The sequence below is a fragment of the Prunus dulcis genome, chromosome 4 (assembly GCF_902201215.1).
Source record: "Prunus dulcis chromosome 4, ALMONDv2, whole genome shotgun sequence".
NCBI lineage: Eukaryota > Viridiplantae > Streptophyta > Magnoliopsida > Rosales > Rosaceae > Prunus > Prunus dulcis.
The window spans coordinates 22967922-22974677 of NC_047653.1; the positions used below are offsets into that span (position 1 = coordinate 22967922).

The 6756-nt window shown below is 38.4% G+C and overlaps 1 non-coding gene across 1 annotated transcript; it reads left to right on the forward strand.

Annotated features, from left to right (window-relative positions):
* Positions 1 to 2680: 2680 nt before the first annotated feature.
* LOC117626823 lies at positions 2681 to 2787 on the forward strand. Its single transcript, XR_004585643.1, has one exon. It is a non-coding gene; the product is annotated as a small nucleolar RNA R71 (small nucleolar RNA).
* The last annotated feature ends 3969 nt before the right edge of the window (positions 2788 to 6756 follow it).

A 6756-nucleotide genomic window follows, 5' to 3' on the forward strand; every position in this document is an offset into this window, starting at 1 on the left:
TACCTAATTCAATGACTATAATATTCTATTAATACAATATAGTATTAATTCAAAAACCCTGACTCCCGGCTCCTAGAAGTACGTGCGTCAGATTAAAGTTGTCCTATGGCCATAAAAGCTTTCCTTCCACTTGGGATAGTTTAGAAGTATCTTGGAACTCAAAAAACGCTGAAGTCCCAAAAAGTCAACCTGGGGCCTCGTGGGTTCATGACCTCACAATTATGATCCGGAAGCCACTAAAAGGTCCAATATATCTAGGGCACATGTCCTGAGGGTTTGATCTCGATCGAACGGCCGGATTTATCACGATCGTACAATCGCACGATTTCTAAATCCTAGCCCTAGGGTTCGCGATTTCGGAGTATCCGGGACTCCGATTCACGATCCGTCAAATCCTACACGATTCTGATAGTGTCTAGAGTATCTGAAAAAGATTACGATCCAACGGCTCAACCATATTGAACCCGAAAATCGCACAATATGCAACAATCCGTTCGAGGCTCAAACGGTATCCAAATTGATATCTGCGAATTCCTACGCGCTCGTGACAACTGAAGGATCTCATCGAGACACAGTGCCACTTCACTACCCTCACCCACGAGCCGCCACATGCACCGGCAACGCTGGGTGTCTAAAGCGATTACGCTTCTCCGGAAAATCTCAAAACCACGGCTCCAAACTCCTATCCTAGGTATAACATCCTATTTGGAGCCACTTTTGTTCTTGGACCTACCCCAAAAACTGACCGGAAGTGGCCGAACTCGGAGGCCGAAAACTGACCGAATTCCAATTCGAAAATCAAGCTACCTACGTTCAAAATCGATGCCATCCTACCCAACCATCAGCTAGAGCATGGAAAATAGCTAGAAAACCATACCTCACCCGTCCGATTTGGTGGCCGAATGACAAAGATCGAAGGGTAGGAAGTTCTATCAAACCCGGCGACTTCCTTTCGATTTTTCCGGCTATTTCACGGCGGCTGGCAGCGGCAAATGGTCGGGGCTTGAAGACAGGACCGAGCTGGTGCTTTTGGCACCGACGGCAGGGGCAAGAGTGGTCGGTGGCGGAAGCTCTGGCTGTTGGAAGGTGATGGCTGGAACAAATGTCGAAGGGAGGAAGAGAGAGAGAGACTGAGGGAGAAGACAAAGAATGAGGTTTGAAATCTTATTTTTCCAAATTACAGTTTTGCCCCTCGTAATATTTTAACCGTATTTCCTTCGTTATGCTCAGATTCGAGCCCACTTCGTGTCTACGGACTCATTTCGTCATGCTCTACGCAACGGTGTGTGTGAAATTGTCAAATTCCTTCTTGGTCAAAAAGTCAACTTTTCTTTAATAAATTATTCCAAGGGCAAAATTGTCTTTTCCTCTTAATAAATTACTAATTAACTATTAATTAAGGTTTGGGTTATTACACCCACGACCTTCGGTTTCAAATCCGAAAGTTCCTAGAAGTCCAACAAGGTCAACTGAACATGTCCTGGAAGTTTAGTCTTGATCGAATGATCGGATTTAAACCAATCGCACGATCGAACGCGATTGTTTCGCCTAACCCTAGACTCAAATATTCAAAGTATTTGGGATTTTGATACTAGATCCGCGAATTCTTACACGATCTTAGAGACATGAGGAACGACATATTTGAAGTTGGAACCGATCCAACGGTCCAAACCCATCGAACCCAGATATCGCCTATTGGGCATAATATTCGTTCGACTGTCATACAGTAACCAAATTCAAATCCCAGCATACCGTCGCAGTCGGGACGATAAGGGAAACATTTTAGAACATAATGGATGGCAACACAGTAGGTGACTTGGATGTCTTGAGATGAAAATTTCTCGAAATACCAGACAATATCTAAACCTATAGAACCACCACAACGAGGGGAGTCACTTTTGGTCTTGGACCCCAGCCAAAAGGTGGCCGAAGCCTGCAGAAAAAACAACTCAAAACCAGACAAAACTTAGGTTCTAGATCGAGCTTCAAAAACCCAAAATTGACCCAAACCACATGAATAGATAGCTAAAGCTCATTGAGAGGGTGAGAAAGCATACCTGGATCCATAAATTCCGTCACCGGGGTCACCGAAAACAATGTCTGAAACTTCAGAGAAAACTGGCCCTTTTTCAAAAAGAGGAGGGACAAAAAGAGGAAGCTAGGTCCTTTTGGTGGTGGTCCCGTGACCAGAGACGGTCAAATGTGCCGGCTTCTGGGTTCGTCACGAGGGAGGAGAGAGAGAGTCGGGGGAGGGAGGGAGAGAGAGAGAGAGAGAGAGAGAGAGAGAGAGAGAGAGAGAATGAGCTTGGGAGAGGGAGAGCAAATCGGATTTTTAAAATCCAACTTTCAAAAATTTACTGTTGTGCTACTACACTTTCGTTGACCACAACTTATTAATTAAAACTCTGATTCGGGTCCACTACGTGTCTGCGAACTCGTGAGAGTGAGCTCTATGCAACAGTGCCACGCGAATGCCAAAAATCCTTACAGATCGAAAAGTGACCAACGTGACCCTACCCCAAGGGCAAAATTGTAATTTCACAAAAAATTAAATTGGATTAAATCAATTAAATTGGGTCAGGGTTGTTACATAATAGATCCACCTGCATAGTTATTCACTGTAGCCTTACTCGAAACGGTTATTACCTTATAAAAAATTCGCACGAGAAGTAGTGTAGACAAACCATGGTATGGACACTGTATTAAAAAATTATTGAATCGTTCCCAAGCTTCTGAAAATGACTCATCTACCTGTTGACTGAATTGCATGATTTTATCCCTTAGTGCATCAGTTTTCTGAATCAAAAAGAACTTCTCTAAGAACTTGTTCTGAACCTCCATCCAGCTAGTCAATAATCCAGGCCTTAAGGAGTTTAGCCATGTCTTTGCTTTATCTTTCACTGTGTGGGGAAAGACTTTCATCCTGAGATGTTCTTCGGTGACTCCACCTGTCAAAGCCATGTTAGAAACCATGTTTAAAATATCTCTAATATGAGCTAAAGGATCTTCAGAACTTAATCCGTGGAAAAATGACATCATATTGAAGTGGATATTTTTCAATTCATAATTCCTGGCTGCAAGGAGAATAATGCTTGAGAGTGACGTCGGAATTGTTGGGATATCAAGGTCTCCCACTATTTCATTTGGGACGAGAGCCATCTCTTCTTCTCCTTGTTGATTCTTTTTTTCTCTGTCTTGTCTTTGTCTCCTATGAATTGCTCGAAGCTTTTGTTCAATCTCAGGTTCCAATTCAACTAGTTGGTCAATTGAAGAGGTGGTACCAGTCATTCACTGTGTGCTAAAAAAACAAAGTTGTTGTACTTGCAAACAAGGACAAAAGATTGTTTAAATAAGGAGAAGAAAATAGAATTAAAGAAGGAATCAAAACCTAAACACAATTAAGGAAAGAAACTTTAATTTTAAGAGAAGGTTTACTCAGTATCCAAATGTGCATTTTAAAGAACTACATGGGGGTATTTATAGCAAACTAAAATCTAGACATAATAGGTTAAAAATCCAAGTAGCAAACTTGGAATTGCTGCATGAACCTTCTTTCTTCTTTCTTTTACACGTTGTTGTTTCCTCTTCTTCTTCTTTTTTTTCTTCTTTCTTTCTTTCCTTTTTCTCCTTTCTTTTTCGCTGGGCTATCTTTCTTCTGCTTTTGTTGTTTGTGGTCCGAAGCTTCTCACGATCTCTCCTCTCTTTTTTTTGCTTCTTTTTTTTTATAGACAAAATCAAATGGAACTGAAGAAGTACCTAAAAAAAACTAAACTAATTATATATTCAAAGTACAACTAGAAAATAAAGCGCACTAATATTAACAGACTAAGTCGATCCCCGGTAACGGCCCCAAAATTTGATGTGATTAATTGCAAGTGGACAATATTACTCAAATTAGTATATTAGTAAATAGAGTATCGTTCTAATAAGGATCAAGTTAATCTATTAAATACTAATATTTGAATTAAACAATAAGGGAATTATGATTATTAAAATCTAATTAAGCAAGTAAAATAAATTGAGATTAAGTAAATAATTTAAAAGATGAAAATGAAGATAATGAAGCACTAGGGCACCGATTTCACCTAGCTAATCCCACTCAAATCCTTCTAGCTTGTTTATCCTAACTACCTAACATGTTGATAATTGTTTTCCCTTACCTCACCAATATTCTCTTCCAATTTATATTAGTTGTATTCCTAACCATCAACCCACTCTATTCCTAGTTATGGATTTAGATAGCTAAGAACCCATTAAGATTTGTGTAATTTATGGTACTTGTTACAAGAAGCTATTTATTAGGAATCTCCTTCCGGTCTCAACCTAATTCTTCCAGTCATGTAATTAGTGGCCAATTAATTGAAAGCATTAAGAACGGTAACAAGCACTCAACATGTATAGATAAATAAAATTAACAATATCACATAATTTGAGTATTCATAGCTAGGCTACATCGTAGCCCTAGTAAAAGAAATTAGTTCATCAAAGACTTATTGAGAATCATGGTGGTTGATGAAGACATGGAAGGCATCGAATTCTCCAAGTAGAACACCAAGGTTGCGCAAGCTCTCTTCATATTCTCATTTGAGTGTTTCGGCTATGAGTATGAATATGTAGGAATTTGATGGTAGATGATGGAGGATCCTTTGATCAATGACCGAAACTCTCTATGTATAATACTCCTAGAAATCCTACCTATCTAAGGTATAATTACAATTGTTATAAAAATAGGATTTCTTCTAATATAAGGTCTTCTTTATTTCTTCTCGTTTGACTTGGTAAGACTTGAACGATCTTGAATTAGAAAATTTGACAACACTCCTTGCGACAAAGGGAATGACTTGGCTTCTTTTTAATTAATCTACAATCTTCATTTTCTTGCCCCTTTTTACCTCAATTTCTCATATTTCACAATTCCTTCACAAATCTCACAAAACAAATTAAAACAACCAATTTAATCCAAAGAAATTAACAAATAAATAAGTAAAGGAGACATAAAATATATATAAAATTTAGGCTTATCAGTGACTAAAAGAAATTCACCAGTGTTAGGGTGGCATGGAAGGCCAATGAGTTGCGCGAATGTATGACCAACTCGTGATGAGCCCACAAAATATTTGAATTAAGAAAACACTTAATATACCAATTTTGATAAAACTATATATATAATAATTAATAATTATATATGTAAGCCATGAAAGACTTACTAATAGCACCCATGCCATATATATATGTATAACGTATCTTGATATGATAATCATCCAACTTGGCCATCCAATTTGGCCATTGTTTTTTGCTAAGGCGAGTTACTAGGCTACAAAGAACTTTCGAATTATTTTCCTAAGGTGGGTCTTGGACACTACGTCTATCATTTTGAATTTAGAGCATTCTCAAGTCACAAAACCATCACCCAAAACCAAGGACCATCTTTGGCTTTCAAACTCTAGCCCACCTTGGAATTGTCAAAGTCACCCACATGGGTCTAACTTGACAACTCTTCCAGCCAAGTCCTTGACTTGGTTTCAGCCAACTATTTGGCCATCCTCACAATCAACTCATCTGTTCTCCCAGCTAAATTTTAAAAAAGCCATTTCTTCAGCCAAGTTCAAAACGTCATTTTGGTTTATACTAATATATATATATATATATGTATATATAGGAATTGACCAATGGTTATTCACGAAACTGATCAACATAAAAGTTGGCTATTTGAATAGCCAACTATTCAACTCAAAACCGAGCATCAACGTGTGGGTCAACCTTGGCCTCCTTGATATTACACAAGGTCATAACATCTTCCTACCAAAAAGATCTTTTGTGGTCTTATGCACTGTTTAAGATTCCTAAGTATGCCCACAGCTCTCACTATCCAAAACTCCAGTTGATTGGTTACTTATGGAAACTCAACAACGCTTTTGGTAAAAGCTCAGTTCAGATAACTCATTTTCCTTTCACTATTGCAACTGCCATTGTTATTGAAGGAAACCGTTCAACTGTTGCATCTGCTGCCTCAAAATTCTTTTGGAATCAAACCTTAAACCGCTCAAGGAAGACCTCCGATCTAGCTAGAGAACCTCCGGCTGATTTTTTGGTGGTGAGAATCCTACATCCTCTTAAACCCTTTGGCTAACCCCAAGCCAAGCTTGTGGGTTTTGCCATTTAATTTATTTATTATTTGGTTATTGCTATTATAAATAACAATATCTTTGTTTTGACTAGGCCTTTTGGTTTCCACTTGACTTGGTTTGAGATTGGGACTACTTGACTTGGTTTGGAATTAAGACCACTTAACTTGGCTTGGATTTTGAGACCACATCCAAACAATTCTTAATTTAATTGAATTCTTTGAATGAGGACACGAAGGAAACAACAGAGGGTGAGATTTAGTACTTAGGGTTTTGAATTTTTTCAGTTGGGGAAATGATAATTGATTGCAATGAAGATTAATTGCGTTTTTTAAATTTGGACGACGACGATCAGGTGGGGTAGAGGTGGGTGGCAGCTGTGGATGGTAGGGTGGTGGGTTGGGTTTAGGGTGGACAGATGGGAGGTGAAGGGAAGAAAATGTTTTTTTTATATATAAATATAAATATTTTTTAATTTCATATTAAATATTATTTGAATCAACCAAACTGACGGAATTGAGTGATTGGACTGGATTTGTTAACTGCTACAACTACAGTGATGAAATCTGTAAAATTGAAATCACGATGACTAAATGTGATTTTGAGTCAAACTCAAGTGACCAAAAATGTA